The following is a 15,374-nucleotide window of genomic DNA, read 5'->3' on the forward strand; positions in this document are numbered from 1 at the left end:
CTGCGTGTTCTTAAATGGAAGCATATAGTGTCGAAGAATTGAGTAAAGTGAGGTCCAACAATAAAAATAAGGATTATATATATATATGTGTGTGTGTGTAGTTAAAAAATATGTTAAACAGTTGGTCCGCCGTGTAACATCGAATAATGAATTCGATGAAATGTTATCACATTATTCACGTACCTAATTAACTTTGGTTACTATACGGTGAAGTAAAACGAAGTCAAAACTCCATACATAAAAATACGCCTCATTGAAGCAGTGCTTAAATCTTCTACTAAATAAAATGCGCTTTCATATGTTCATACGAGTACATCTTTATATAATAAACATTCATAAGTTCAAATTGGTTGAAGTGCATACTTGGATAAATATAGAAATCACTATTTAAGAAAATAAACGTTACACGAAACAGTATAAAATTAACTTTATTGCTTCAGTAAAGAGGGTATTGTTTTTAACTGTATTTATTTATTTATTTAGAACAAACAGTAATTTAAGTATATGTAAAAAAACACATATAACTAGATATATAAAGTTTATTGAGAACAATATAGTTTAACTCATTCTATTTTTGATAGATCCTTAAACTTTTAAAGAAATTGTTGGTGCTAACTATATTGTAAGTGGAGTCGTACAGATAAAATTAAAATAATTATATTAAGCCCCCAAAATAATTTGTACTACTTAGTAAAGTTTCATTATTAATATGCGTAAAAAATATTAGATGAAAAATAATGATTAAATGCTCTAATCTTATTTCTTTACTAATGCATGGGTTTAGATATTATAAAGAATACAACAATAGCTACAGAAAATTATCAAACACAAAAATAATTTGACTTTTTTATATACTTAGCTCAACAATGTCACAGATATGGTAAAATGGAACCGTTATATAAACTCGCTGACCGTAGCAGAGATGAAAGAGGCCGGAGTACAACTTGAGGAAGTTCTAGTTTCGTGTATTTTCATTGGGTTCGGTAGTTGCCAGTAAGTAGGTTAAGATTTCATTATTATAAAAATATTAAAGCAAAATGATTATTAGAAGATAAGTGATTTTTAAAAATAAAACACGAGCATAAATGTTAGACTTGCAGAGCAATTATGAAATTAAAAATATATTTTCTAATATTTTCGAGAATATTTTTTTGTGAAATTGTATTATAGTTTTGTGCAATATCAGGATAATTTTTAGTATCAGAATTAAAACTTAATCATACTAAGCCCACCAGTGGCACAGCGGTATGTATGTGGACTAACAACGCTAGAAACCGGATTTCGATACTCGTGGTGGGCAGAGCACAGATAGCCCATTGTGCTTAATTACAAACAAACAAACAATACTCATAATAAAAAGAAAAACAAAGGAAGAGATTTTAATTTAAACAATATTTATCGGAATTCATGATATTCCAGAATATACGATGGTTTGTTTTCTTGACTAATGGAACAACAACCAATTGAAATAGATATTGTTGAATATTTGAATATCTGTGCTGACAATTACAAAATATTTCTTTAAAATTTTGATATTAGAAGTAAACTTCCTTGCTTTTAAAAGTAAAATCTAGAGAAAATTTAAATATCATATGTAACTTTTGTGACAAATATCTCGTGAAAATAGATAGTTTGTCGTGCAGCCAAAACAACCTGCAGGGCACACTGTGTCTGTGTGTGTTATTAACAGGAGTGACAGTTTAGCAATTTTCCACTTTCTTTAGCTTGGACTGTGGTAATCCAAACTATCACATATTTTCAGTGAATGTGCTCTACTGGACTCTTACTTCACATACCAAATTGCAAAACAAGCCATTAAGAAATATATGAGATATAAAATATATTATTTTGATTGGATGTCTTTTTTTCTTTCTCTTCGCACCGAAAGTGCGGAAATTTATTCGATAGAAAAACATACTTAACTTTCATGGATTTTTTTTTCAAATTTGGTACACTGATGGATCTTTAAAACTTACAGTTAGGTGTCAGATTTGTTCTAAATATAGACTACATGTGATGTGCAAAGGTATTCAACAAAACCCGCTCGATTTTAACCAAACTTTTTGCGCACTCTGAGTCATTAAATCAAGCAATATTACAGCACATGTAGGTCTCTTTGCCACACAATCTTTTGCACGCTATGGAACTGCTATAATTCATAAGTCAATGTCTGAGTAAATTAACTGCTTTTATTTAACAAATAAATTATTCTGAGGCATTAAATTAAGCAATATTACAGCACATATACGTCACTTTGCCACACAATCTTTTGCACGCTATGGAACTGCTACACCTCATAAGTCAATGTCTGAGTACGAGGTAAGACTGTTAAACCAGAACAGGTCTGTGTCCTGTCACTAGTAAGTGCCAAAGCCAAAGTCTCCTTGCTGGAAATTTGTTCCTTGATTGTGTTGTCATGACATCTCTTCCGCTATAGGATGGCCTTCCATGCCATTGACTCACAAACTCTTGCACATCATCCAATGCAGACCTAAGCCACTACCTGCATTCTTGTGGATACTGTGACAAATCTGTTCTAGAGGAGGGCCATTCATCACAGGGAACAATAACTTTGAACCAAACATGAGTATGTTTGCCAAACAACCAGTCAATATATATTCTGTTGCATAGTAAACCATCATGACATACAGAAAGTGTTCATCCCAAGCAGTTCAGTTGAGATTAACAAACTTCACAACCATCCACTTGATAGTTTGCATTACTTGCTCTGCCAAACCGTCAGACTGGGGTGATAAGGGTAAGTTCACATTTCCACCATAATACTTTAAACGACGTCGAAAATAGCTAACAGCTAACCCTAACTATTGAAGTTAGTTCCTTAATGTTATAACAATTTTTGGAGTTCGTGTTTATGTAAAATTGCATAGAAACAGACATTTTAAAGGTTTCTATACTACTAAAAGCAGAAAGGAAACATATGATATGCGTCATTCATGATGACGAGGGACACATTTGAAGTAATTATATGTATAGTAGCGACGGCTGATATGGGTATTAAAATATTTTAGTTAAAACACGAAACAAGCATCAACTTCCTTAAGTTTTTATCAGGTTAAGAATGACTTTTGAAAAATCATTTTTAACTTGATAATGACTTAAGGAGGTAGAAACGTTACTTGTTTTTTAAGTAAAACTAAAAGTTTTCAATACCTACATCAGCCTTCTCTACTATATACACATATATGATACGTCTGCATATCACAATGTAATCAATAATCATATGGAGTAGACTGTCTAAAAGGCCCCCTGGTGGTTCAGCAATATATTGTAGACTTCTAACGTTAAGTATCGGGTTTCAATACCCATGGTGGCCAGAGTACAGATACCCCATTGTGTAGTTTTGTACTTAACGCTGAGAAAGAAACAATGCTATCCAGAGAAAATGCCAGCCTAGACAGGGTAAGTAATTATTGGTTATAATTTACAGAGAATAGTCGTGGATGCCAGTACTGTCAAGGAGAATGAACAAGGTAATGAGTATGTCCTGGGGAATGTTGACACCATCACTTAATATGACAACATTCAGTAAAATCACAATCGCAATAATAGCACAGGTATGGAAAGTTCACTTTGCAGTCACCCTTCTGCCCACGCTCAAAGTACATTCTTTGGTTCTCCCTTCTGGAGTGAGATCCAGGTGGAACAATTATCTTTATTGGTTGCAGCACAAATAGTGAATGAGGTTGTGTCACAGAGCCTGGATGTGGGAGCTCTTGGCTAAGCTCAGTGTGGGGGCTAGACCAACCAGACTCAGGATTTAGAATATCATCAGTTTTTCTGAAGTCCAGCCACTCCATGAACTGATCTGCCAGAAATATCTAAGGAAGTGATCCCGATCTTCTTTTGCCACACCCTTAGATAATGGGGGTGTTATTTGTTTAGCCCCTATCACAGCTACTGTGGTTCTGATATTAACCTCTCACTAAGTATTCTTGGTCTAAACCAGGTTGGAATTTCCTAAACATTGGGAGTATAATGGATTGGACTTATACAAAGACCTTTGCAATCAAATGAGTGTTAAATTTTTGCCCTTGAGTTACAGAATTGTGAGTTATCAGAGGTAGCTTTTCCATTGACTTTGCATGACGCCAGGCTTCTATTTGACCCATGGGTTGCCCTGGTAGTATACCTTTTTTGTCCGGAAAAATTGAAAAGTAACACTTTTACATGGATAACCACCTTCATCAGTCCACATCTACTGTCTCACTTGCAAGAGAACATTACCCATGAACAGTACCTATAATTTCTTTTGTATTTATTAGAAAAACATTTTGATTTTTTTACTTGAGGACAAAGTTTGGTTCAACATTTATTATGCAATCTAACTATTTTCAAGATTTAATTTCCTTTTGGTAAGGTTTATAACATTTAGTATGTATTTAGTTGATTTTTTAAAATATCACAACTTTGTACTATGAAATACTTTCTGACTATTGTATTTTTGTAATTATTTTGATCATATCAGTTTTACCTAATAATGAACCCAAAATTCTTTCAAAATTGCTTTATTTTTTCTTAAGAAGACAAGGAAATGTATGAAGATGGACACAATAGTAATTGCACACTCTCATATTTTCAAATAATTCTTGAATGTAAATAAAGTATATTCTTATTTATGTTTGGGAACAAGGTGTTAACTTATCTATATATTTTCTCATTCTTACGTAGTCCCATTTACAAGACCTATACCACTCAGTATGGAAATTGCTTTACCATTAATAGTGACTGGATACCAAAAGCTGTTGTCAGAAACTTATCTAACATACAAAGAGTGAGTAAGTATGCATAACTACTTTTAAATAGGTAGTTTTTAACCTTCGATCCTCCAAACTTGAAGTGAATTAACTTCTATGTACTTTTGTATTTCTATGAAAACCCAAATAAACACTTTTTGAATTATTCTTATTTACTTACTTTAATTTCAATGTATTATAATTCTCTGTTATCAGCTGAACGTTTAGGCCTAGGACGGTCTGGTGGCTAGGGCACTCAACTCGCAATTTGCGTGTCGTGGATTTAAATCTTGCCACCGAATAAGCTCGCCTTTTCAGCCATGGGGCGTTATAATGTTATGATCAATCCCGTTATTCGTTGGTAAAAGAATAGCAAAAAAAAAAAAGAAATGGGTCATGTTGACCAGCTGCCTTACCTCTAGCTTATCACTTCAAAAGCACGGACGACTAGCGCAGATACACCCTTAAGTAGCTTTTACATGAAATTCTATAAACAAACTTTTATATAATCCAAGCATTTTTCTCAAACTGTGGGTTGTAACCCTCATGGGGTTGTAAGGGATCTCAAAGATCACGAACAGGCCCGGCGTGGCCAGGTGGTTAAGGCGCTTGACTGACAATCTGTGGGTCGCGGGTTCAAATTTCAGTCCCGCCAAACATGCTCACCCTTTCAGCCGTGGGAGCGTTATAATGTGACGGTCAATCCCACTATTCGTTGGTAAAAAGAGTAGCCCAAGAGTTGGCGGTGGGTGGTGATGACTGGCTGCCTTTCCTCTAGTCTTACACTGCTAAATTAGGGACGGCTAGCGCAGATAGCCCTCGTGTAACTTTGCGCAAAATTCAGAAACAAACAAAATCATGAACGCGCAGATAGCCCTTGAGTAGCTTTACACGAAAGTTAACAAACAAAGAAAGCTGAACATGTGTGTTTTAAACTTGTTTTCGTTTTTTTTGGCGTCTCTTATAAAGACATTTCATTCAAACTATGATGATAAAGATGTAATGAGGCACATAGCTGTAGAATGATGTTTCTATTAAATGTCAGGTGACATCCCTACATTACTTTACATTTTGAGATTACAGATAAATGAACAATAACAATAAAATGTCATTTCAAACAGAGGAAGTGTAGTAATTAGAATTTTAAGTGTATATGGGTAGTTTAAAAATGTTCATAGCGACAAGGCAGAACGTCTGGTAAAATAAGGGCAATATTAAACTAAGGTATGTTTGTTTGTTTTTAATTAAGCACAAAGCTACACAATGGGCTATCTGTGCTCTGGCCACCACTGGCATTGAAACCCGGATTCTAGCGTTGTAAGTCCACATACATACTGCTGTGCCACTGGGGGCATTAAACTGAGGAAATGAAAACAATGGTCTAGTTTCCAAACTCCTCCTACTTATTTTACCCAGTAATCCTGTTCTCTTATGGTTATGTGTACTTTAGAAGTAGGATTTACACTACAAAACATTATTATATCAAGGAATGAAAATCTTGTTACAGGTATAAAGCGTTTTTTTTAACCTTTTTGTTATTTTCCAGATAAACATGTATATAAATCCAATACAATAGATAATAAAGTTTCAAGTTTAACTTCAAAACCATGTTTTTGACTAGGGCAAAGCTACTTTTTTCTTATAATAATTAAATCCAATGGAATTGAATTATATGGTCAGCAATATAAGTCACGACAATCTGACAACAAGAAAACAAAATTTAGATGTTAAAATGTCAAAAGTTATTAAATTTTTCACCCCAGCTATTAATGCTAAGCAGTTACACTAAAACATGCTATCTTTGAAAATCACAGATTAAAATATTAATGTTTTTTCGTGCATCTGGTGATAGTAACATAAGCAAAAGGTAGTGCAACAAATAAATGAATGAACAACTGCTTTTTATAATATAAGAAAATAATGTTTATCAAACATTTCCACCAAGTGATGCTAACACTGTCATTACACATATATCATGACATCAATAAATATATTGATTATTACACCTGTTTTACAATAAATATCTGAAAGAAGTATACAGGAATTTCATACCATTAATCATTTGGATTTTATATGTAATATATATAGATTAGAAAATCAGCACATTATCAAAAACTTAACCAAAACATAGAATAAGAATAGTTGTGTTAAAATAAATTTAAGTTAGTCATACTTACTTCTATAAAGTCTGTTATTTTCTTTTCAAGAAGCATTTAGACTGGCTTAACAGAAGTCACTTTATGGTACATTTAAGAAAGAATGGAGTAAGAGGAAATAATTATTACAGTACTATACATCAGTGGGGAAGACAGCAAAACTGTCCTCACAGTTGGCATTCTAGCCCCCAATATGATGTTTGGACATAAAAACCAAGACGCTATAGTACTCGTATACTAAATCCTGCCCAATCTAACTGTGTGTGTATGTGTGTGTAATATATATATATATATTACGTTCTTAGGGGTGTTGCATTTATTTCTAAAAATAAGTCTTCCAAGCATTACAGCTACACATTATGAAAGTAAAGAGAATTCATTGTTGTATTCAGTCTATTCAAAAACAAGAGGAAATGTAATCCTGAGAACCAACCAGAAAGTCTAGGTATCAACACCTTTAAAGAATACAGAATACATTACGAGATTAAATCTGCAGAGTTAATAAGGTAAATATGCTTTGATGCATAATCTAGTCAATGAATGTGTATCTAAATAAAACTCTTTCAGGAAAAACTATGGTCAAACATAAACATAAAAATTCAACAGGCCAAAAGTAACAAGTGATAAAAGTAGTTATTTTTTATAAGTATCACTTAAATATAAATTTAACCTTTTAATTATCAATCTTTGCATCGGAAGTTAAAACAGAAATGGTGTTGATCCTTGTATATTGGTCAGAATGTAAGGTGAAACATAAATTGGTGTACCAATCCAAAAATGCTCAACAACTCTAAAAAAAAAAGGCAGTTTCACAAAAATAACAATCACCAGAGTCCACCAAAACTCGTCAAATACTATTTTCATGTATTTTTTTTTTTTGCATAACGATTTTTTAAATAAAAAAATATTTTTTTTTTCTTAGATTTAGCATATGCTAAAAGAAAGAAATATTGAACGGCAAATGCCAAACAACTCTAGAGTAAATAAAATTAATTAAGCTAAATATATATTTCTATGGATAATGATATAAGCTTTATTTTCAATGCTTAATTTAGATGTAAGCTAGAGGACAGGTGACGATAAGATCGAAAAAATATCGACTAATATCTCGACATGGATATATTTGTTATAAATTCGACTAAACAGTTAGGTAATTCAGTGAAGTATTTATTAAGAGGTTATAGGATAGTGAATGAGAAGTTATAGAGTGAAATATTCATTAAGTTATTGATCCAGTAATTGTTGAAAAGTTATTCAGGAAAAGTTAGTGCTTCAGTGAGGTAATTAGTACGCTAGTCACCATTTGTTATTATTCAAGGACATTTACGTTAAACGTTATTAATTAATATATTAGGCCTACAGTAGTTTCAGAGCTTATGATGAAAAGTTGGTTTTTGAACTTAGGCCTATAACTTATGTCAATGTAGCCTTTTACAAACGTCACTGAACAAATAAAGTAATTCATTATTGTTACATGGACTAGACAATAATCCATAAGAACCCACCCAACGATAGAATACGTTACAATATTATGAGTGATAGATTATATGTAATTTATCATAATTTCCAGCATGTTGTGTTTTAAAAAGAGATTGTCTTTTTGTATTAGTTAACTGTGAATTCTAGATTTAATAGAAAAATATATACAAGTAGATATTCTATTCTATATATATATATATACACACTGATGAAGTAGAAAACAAATACCAGTAACAGAATAGAACATCACGAAAATTAATTATTAAATAAGAATACTAAGCCAGCCACACACCTTTTTGCATTAGCTCAATAGTTCCGACTGAAAATACCACCTACTACTAAATATGAAATAGTAAAACTTTTGCTTATAACTATTACCTTACCACTATTGCTGTGATAATGGACTATGATGGAAAAGTACCGTGGTAATCATACCAGGCTCATTTGAAAACATTTCCAGAGTAAACAGATGGAATAGTGAACAACAAGCCATTTGTCTTGCTACCCATCTAAAAGGATCAGCTTTAACAACAATAAATAACTTTCAGCTGAGAGTTGTAACAGCTGTCAAGCAATGGTAAACATCTTATCCAATAGAAAGAAGTATCCAGAGCAAAGTTTTGTAATAAGATACGGGGGAAAGATAAGACTTTAGCTGAACTTGCAGAAGATTTGGAAAGACCTGCCCAATTATCTTACCTGGAAACTCCCTTTGAAATGATCGATTCATTGGCATGTGTCTAATTTATAGACCCTATAACCGATAAATATATATAAATATAATCAGCCTGAAGCAAAATACATGTACGTTCTTAAATGAAAATCTACAGTTGATAATGGTACTACATTCTACTAAAGTTGGAAATAAACAGCTCCAGACACAATCCCGAAGTTATGGGATAGTCGTATTTAGTAATGAATCTAAGTTTCAAATGGACAGACTGTTAGTGACAATATATGACAAGATCTCTGTATACCATGGGTCTCGGAAGAAAAGGCCACCAAAAAAGACTACGTGAATGAACAATTTAATGTTTTATTTGATTTTATTATTTTTGTATTATGATTGTTCAAGAGACTTCTCTATTCAAAAAATGAATCTGTGTTGTAAGCTATAGCTTTAATATTGTTAACTAGAGGGTGTAAAGCGTCTAGAAAATTATAAAAAATGTTATGTCGAGTTTTTTATTGTATTGTTACGACAGCGGAGGTCACCTGACTCTAGTAACACGTCATGCGCTTCTCGAACGTTTACGTCCCTTCCTGAAATCTCGAGAGCCTACTAGATATGCGGTAGTCTTGTATATATAAACTGGTAAGAACTGACGGCAACAATGTAGTGGGTAATTGAACTGCGGACAGAGAGAGACGTATTGTTGAGTACGTGAGACGTTCGTTGTGAATTATAGCGTTTGTTATAGCGTGACTGTGGAAATTAAGTGTATTGCAAAGTTGCATTTAGAAAGAATAAAGTAATTTGTTGTCATTATGTGAACTGGTCGCTGAAATACTTTTACCAGAAAATTTAAGAAGAACCTGCCAGTGAAAGAACTATGCTACTAGAATACTCTAACTTACTGTGGAAACAACTACAAGTATGTTCAAACATGAGATATTTAGGGTAGCTTCATTGAAATAACTAGTGATTGTTTTTGTGTATAGAGTTAATTTATTGTACTTGTTTTTCTTCCTAGTTGGAGAGGAAAAGATTCATATGTATTTCAACTTATACCTGGACGCATATGTTAGTTATCCTTTAAATAATGAGGCACTTGTTGTGCTTAGTTCACCAGATTCAGTTCCTGATATTGTCAATGACGTATATCCTGTGGAGTGTGGAAAACTACATACGTTTTCTGTATCTAAAGTGAGTAATAATTGCTGTGTAATTACCTACAAAAAAACTGTTAGTTTTAAGCAACTTAACTAGCTTTGATTGTTAGTGCAAGTTTATTAGATGTGTGAACATCAAAATTTGTTCATTATACTACATCATGAACAACGTAGGCCATTATTGTCAATGTCTCTAGCAAGCTACATCAAATACATATGGATTTAGCTCTATCTCCCCCTCAATGAAGTGATTTTGGGGCTTAGCCCCAGGACAAAAGTGTAATATCTGTATTATAAGGAAGTTTAATTCTTGCTTTATGCATCAATTAATTAAAATGTGGAGGCAAATTTAAGAAACGTGTCATGTCTCAAAGTGTTACACAATTATGGTGTTAAGTTGCAATCATAATCTTGGACCCCCTCGAGAGGAGTAAAATTCGTTGCGTATAGTATGGGCCACAAATCAAGCTTTTGAGTGCCTGGTGCGGCCCACATGTAATCTGTTGGGAACTAGTGGTGTAGTTAGTTGTGAATATATGTTAATTAAATCGTTATATATACCGGTCAATAAAAATAGCAGTCTTGTTAGTCAATATCCTTTAGATAAAAATTAACTTGTGTAAGGAAAATACGTTTGGCATAAATCTCTACACAAATGTTTCCAAAAGAAATAGTTATTTAAAGATTAAAATTCAATTCAGCAAACTAAACGCACAATTTTAGGTTGTTATTTCACTTAACCAAAATATTTCTGTTTCCTAGACTATTTCACACCTGTTACCACCCCCTTATGTCACTAACTGTACTGACTATGATAAGATGGGAAGGGCATCTTTTCGGGGTGGCTTACTAACACAACAGGTAAGACATGATGTGTAAGTTTTACGTAAAGATCAAGTCTTTAAGTTTTAAGTTCACCAATAAACTTCTAAAAAAATTCAGTACGAAGCACCCGTTTAACAAAATCATTGCATACCTATGAAAATACAGTAAGTATAATTTAAATGCAATTTCTGTCAGTATTTAAAGCAAATGCAAAACACATACTATTAGACTCTTATTGTTCCCTTAGACATGGACATTGATCTAAAACATATTGTATTATTTCAGTTTATATAATATTGTTACGCCTCAGTCGTTAGTTAATTTTCCGTAAATTCGTTCCGACGAAACTTTAGCGACACAAGTCCTTTCTTAAATAAAACTGGTTTATTCTTTCCGAATACAACTTTACCGATACACTTAATTTTAACAGTCGCTCTATAACAAACGCTAGAACGTCTCACGTGCTCGTGCTCGACAATACTCAATTACACACTCTCTGACTGCAGTTTAATTACTCATTACCTACACTTGTCCCGTCACGTTGTGACCATCTTATATATACCAGACTACCCCCAATCTAGTAATCTCCCGACAATTCACGAAGGTTCGAGAGAAGGACGTGGCGTGATACTAGTCACGTGACCTCGCTGACGCAACAATATTATCATCCCTCAGAACATTATTGACGCCTACCTATTTGTAATACCGTAAATGCTGTGAGGCCAAATTAAACTCTACAATTTGAGGTGTTTACAACAGCATGGAAATAATTTTGGCTAGACCTAAAACTACATGAGGTATAGTCTCTTTGTTTACAGAGTATTTGGTTTACACATACTACCAATACTGCTGTTCTACGTGGTACTGAAGGCCCTTTCTATACTGATCTAGCCATGTCACTATTTAATTTCTCTAGTGCATATTGGTGTATAAAAGAAATTTTAATACTGGAAATAAACGACCTTATAACGTAAAATTTTTTTAATTAGTTGAACACTCAACGTTTCGTTTTACAGCTTGTTCAGGAGCGTTCCACTAAAACACAAACCGTAACTGACTGCACAAAACTCTAAATGGTTTACACAATAACTTCTAATCGATTAGAAGTACATGCAAACAGACAAAATTATATTATTTAAAGCACACATAAAATAAAGAACATATCATTTGATAACAATTATTTTGAAATATTTTGTCTAAACTTCAATCAGTTAACAAGGGTCTTGTTTGCCTTGACGAAGCAATAATGGTGAAACATTGGCTTATATAAAACCAGTGATGTTTTCCGGAGTAATAGGTCGTGTTTTATTTGTATTTTTAACAATGAATACAGCTCTCCAACTTGCACTACAAACTTTAAACTTCCATAACTCTTAACATTGTTCATAATGCTGATTACATGCATAACAGTTGAGGTAAGGTGGTAACATTTGGAATAATGATGTCTAAAGTATGGAAAACTGATGGCTCCATGATGAAAATTTTAAAAACAAATTTACAAATAAACAGTTAATTATTTTACAAAAAAAAACAAAAAACTTTTAATTATTTAAAAGCATTGGATCCTGCCATTAAAGCTTTCATTTTGCTCATAAATTGAATAATTATATATAATTTTAATATATAAATTCATATCATTAGATGGACCACAAAGACGAAAATCGTCTTTTTCTGCAAATATATAATCTATGTTTCATGTTTTAGAATTTTATGTGTAAAAATGAGGATATTTTTCTTTTCATTTGTTTTGTATTATAAACATTCACCAAAATGCAAAGCCTTATTTAAATGATTGATTTAAATAATCAGTAACGATTCCAGCAATAATAAATAAAATAGTATTAAAGAAAACTCCAACACTATTTTGAGTATTTTTGTTTCTTAAGGGTGTAAAAGTGAAGTCCACAAGCAAGTTTTCAAAATTTAGTCCACAAATCTCTCATCCTTGATTTTATGATATTATTTTATATCTCCAAAGGCCGCGCGGTAGATCTCCATAAAGGAGAACTATAAGTTCAACTACAGCTGCAAGAGAGAGAAGTAAAACAAAGGCAAAGATCCAGCGAAGAGTTCAGAAAGAATGAACTAGAAAGAAACATGACTGCACATAGACTTGCCAGAGAAAATTAAGAGTTCAGAAGGGAAATAATAGAAAAGAAACATGCCTGCACAACGCATTGATAGAGACCAAAAGCAAAGCAAATATGGTCAACAGTATTGAAATGATCTTCATAAAACTTCAATACCTTCACATTGCATAGGACCTTTTTCATTTGTGTGTCAACCTTGCATTCCAATTTAAGGAGGAAAAGACTATAGTGGTTATAAAGTATGCTGCCATAATAGTAAATTATCTTTACAACGACATTAATACTAACCCTATTACAACAAATACTTGAATGCAAAGATATAACAACAAAAAATACTTAACAGATCTCTTGCGCTTGTTTCAATGTCTACACATCTTGCAAGCCCAAAAGGACAACGTGTATCTTGTTTTACAATCCATGGTCAAATACACCATTACTTCGGTGCAGTTAACTTAGAACAAAATGACATCAAATATGCCAGTTTTTATTTTTTGGACAGGGGGACAATCTTTATAATATTGGTTTCAAAGATCAGAAAATGAAAACAAAAACCAAACAGAGAAAGATCTTTTACGACAACTTTTACACAATATTACAACCATAAATCCATTCGCCATACCATTTAAGTTAATAAAAGAGGTAAAAGATGTATAAAAACATAAATATATAGATATAACAAGCATCAGGCATACCAGTAGTTTTTGTCAAAATATTGACGAACGAAAGAATACTTACCGTTCATTTCAGGACCAAGGGTTAATATATATATAAAACACTGACACAATCTTGGCACTTTTTTGAATTTTAAATGCATAACCAATCACGTATCATAATGTATTAGAGATTTCGGGTTGAAGAAGCAAACCAGTGTTACAAATGTCAACGATACGGACACGTTACAGCAGCGTATAAATCTCTTCCACGATGTGTGGGCTGTGGTGGCAACCACCGTAACTCAGAATGGCCAAAACAACACAGCAACCCACTATACTGTAACTGCCAACAGCAGCACACAGCAGTGGCCTAACAAGGGTTCTCAGCACCCGGGGGCAAAGACACTTTTGGCACTCCCACCTCTGAAATGTTTTGATTATTTGTTTTGTGACTCATTACCCACTTAATGACAATAACATAAAGAATTAATTACTGCCTTACACAGGCCTGAAATAAAGTCACAATATAACATCTTATGATATCACAACTGTAAACCTGGAACTAATGAAGTATAGCCTACTAGGTGTACTTACATACTTTGTAAACCATTTTGATATTTATGTCATCCAGTATTGTTGAAACTCAAATAGTTAGAGTAATCTTTCAAGCATGCAGAATAAATTTCTATTATATCCCTAGTTTTGAAACTTATTGTTACGTCTCTGTTCGTTAGCTAATTTTCCATTAATTCGTTCCGACGAAACTTTAGCGACACAAGTCCTTTCTTAAATAAAACTGGTTTATTCTTTCCGAATACAACTTTGCGATACACTTAATTTCAACAGTCGTGCTATAACGAACGTCTCACGTGCACGACTTCAACAATACACAGTTTAATTACACATTCACTGATTGCAGTTCAATTACTCATTACCTGACTGCAGTTCAATTACTCACACATTGTTCCGTCACGTTGTGACCGTCTTTTATATACCAGACTACCCCCAATCTAGTAGTCTCCCGACAATTCACGAAGGAACGGGATATTTCTAGAAGGAGGTGGCGTGATACTAGTCACGTGACCTCGCTGACGCAACATTATGTTTTATATGAGAAGCCAGTCAGTCACTTGTGGTGTACATGGATTATAAAACAGACTGATAAAATACTACTTAAGTTTACAAATAACAAATTATATTAGTCTACAAAACTGTACATATACTTAACTAGATCTTGTACAGGTAGAATCTGGTATTTGTGGTTACATTATATGAACCTTTCGTGTTTTTGCTGCTGCAAATGCATCAATTAAACTATCAAAATTTAAGGTATTAAGTACGTCTTTTTCAATACTTAATATTGCCAAGTTACTAAGTCGTTCTTGAATCATTAAGGTTCTCAAGTATGTAAGAATTAATTTCAGCTTGCTGAAGGACGTTTCACAACTAGCAATAGAAACCCCAATTGTTAACAAAACCTGCAATGCAATTCTTAACTTTGGGAAAACATCTTCACCATATGAAATTATAAGCGTTAGCAAATCAATTACAACCATTGGTTCAGGAAAATCGGTCTGTGTTCTT

At 33.0% G+C, this 15,374-nt stretch overlaps 1 long non-coding RNA gene across 1 annotated transcript; it reads left to right on the forward strand.

Moving 5' to 3' along the window:
• The first annotated feature begins 2,306 nt into the window (after positions 1-2,306).
• On the forward strand, positions 2,307-11,077 carry LOC111085190. Its single transcript, XR_002610028.1, has 4 exons — positions 2,307-2,758; positions 4,690-4,796; positions 10,084-10,256; positions 10,985-11,077. It is a non-coding gene; the product is annotated as an uncharacterized LOC111085190 (long non-coding RNA).
• The last annotated feature ends 4,297 nt before the right edge of the window (positions 11,078-15,374 follow it).

This window comes from Limulus polyphemus, unplaced genomic scaffold, assembly GCF_000517525.1.
Source record: "Limulus polyphemus unplaced genomic scaffold, Limulus_polyphemus-2.1.2 Scaffold267, whole genome shotgun sequence".
Classification (NCBI taxonomy): Eukaryota; Metazoa; Arthropoda; class Merostomata; order Xiphosura; family Limulidae; genus Limulus; species Limulus polyphemus.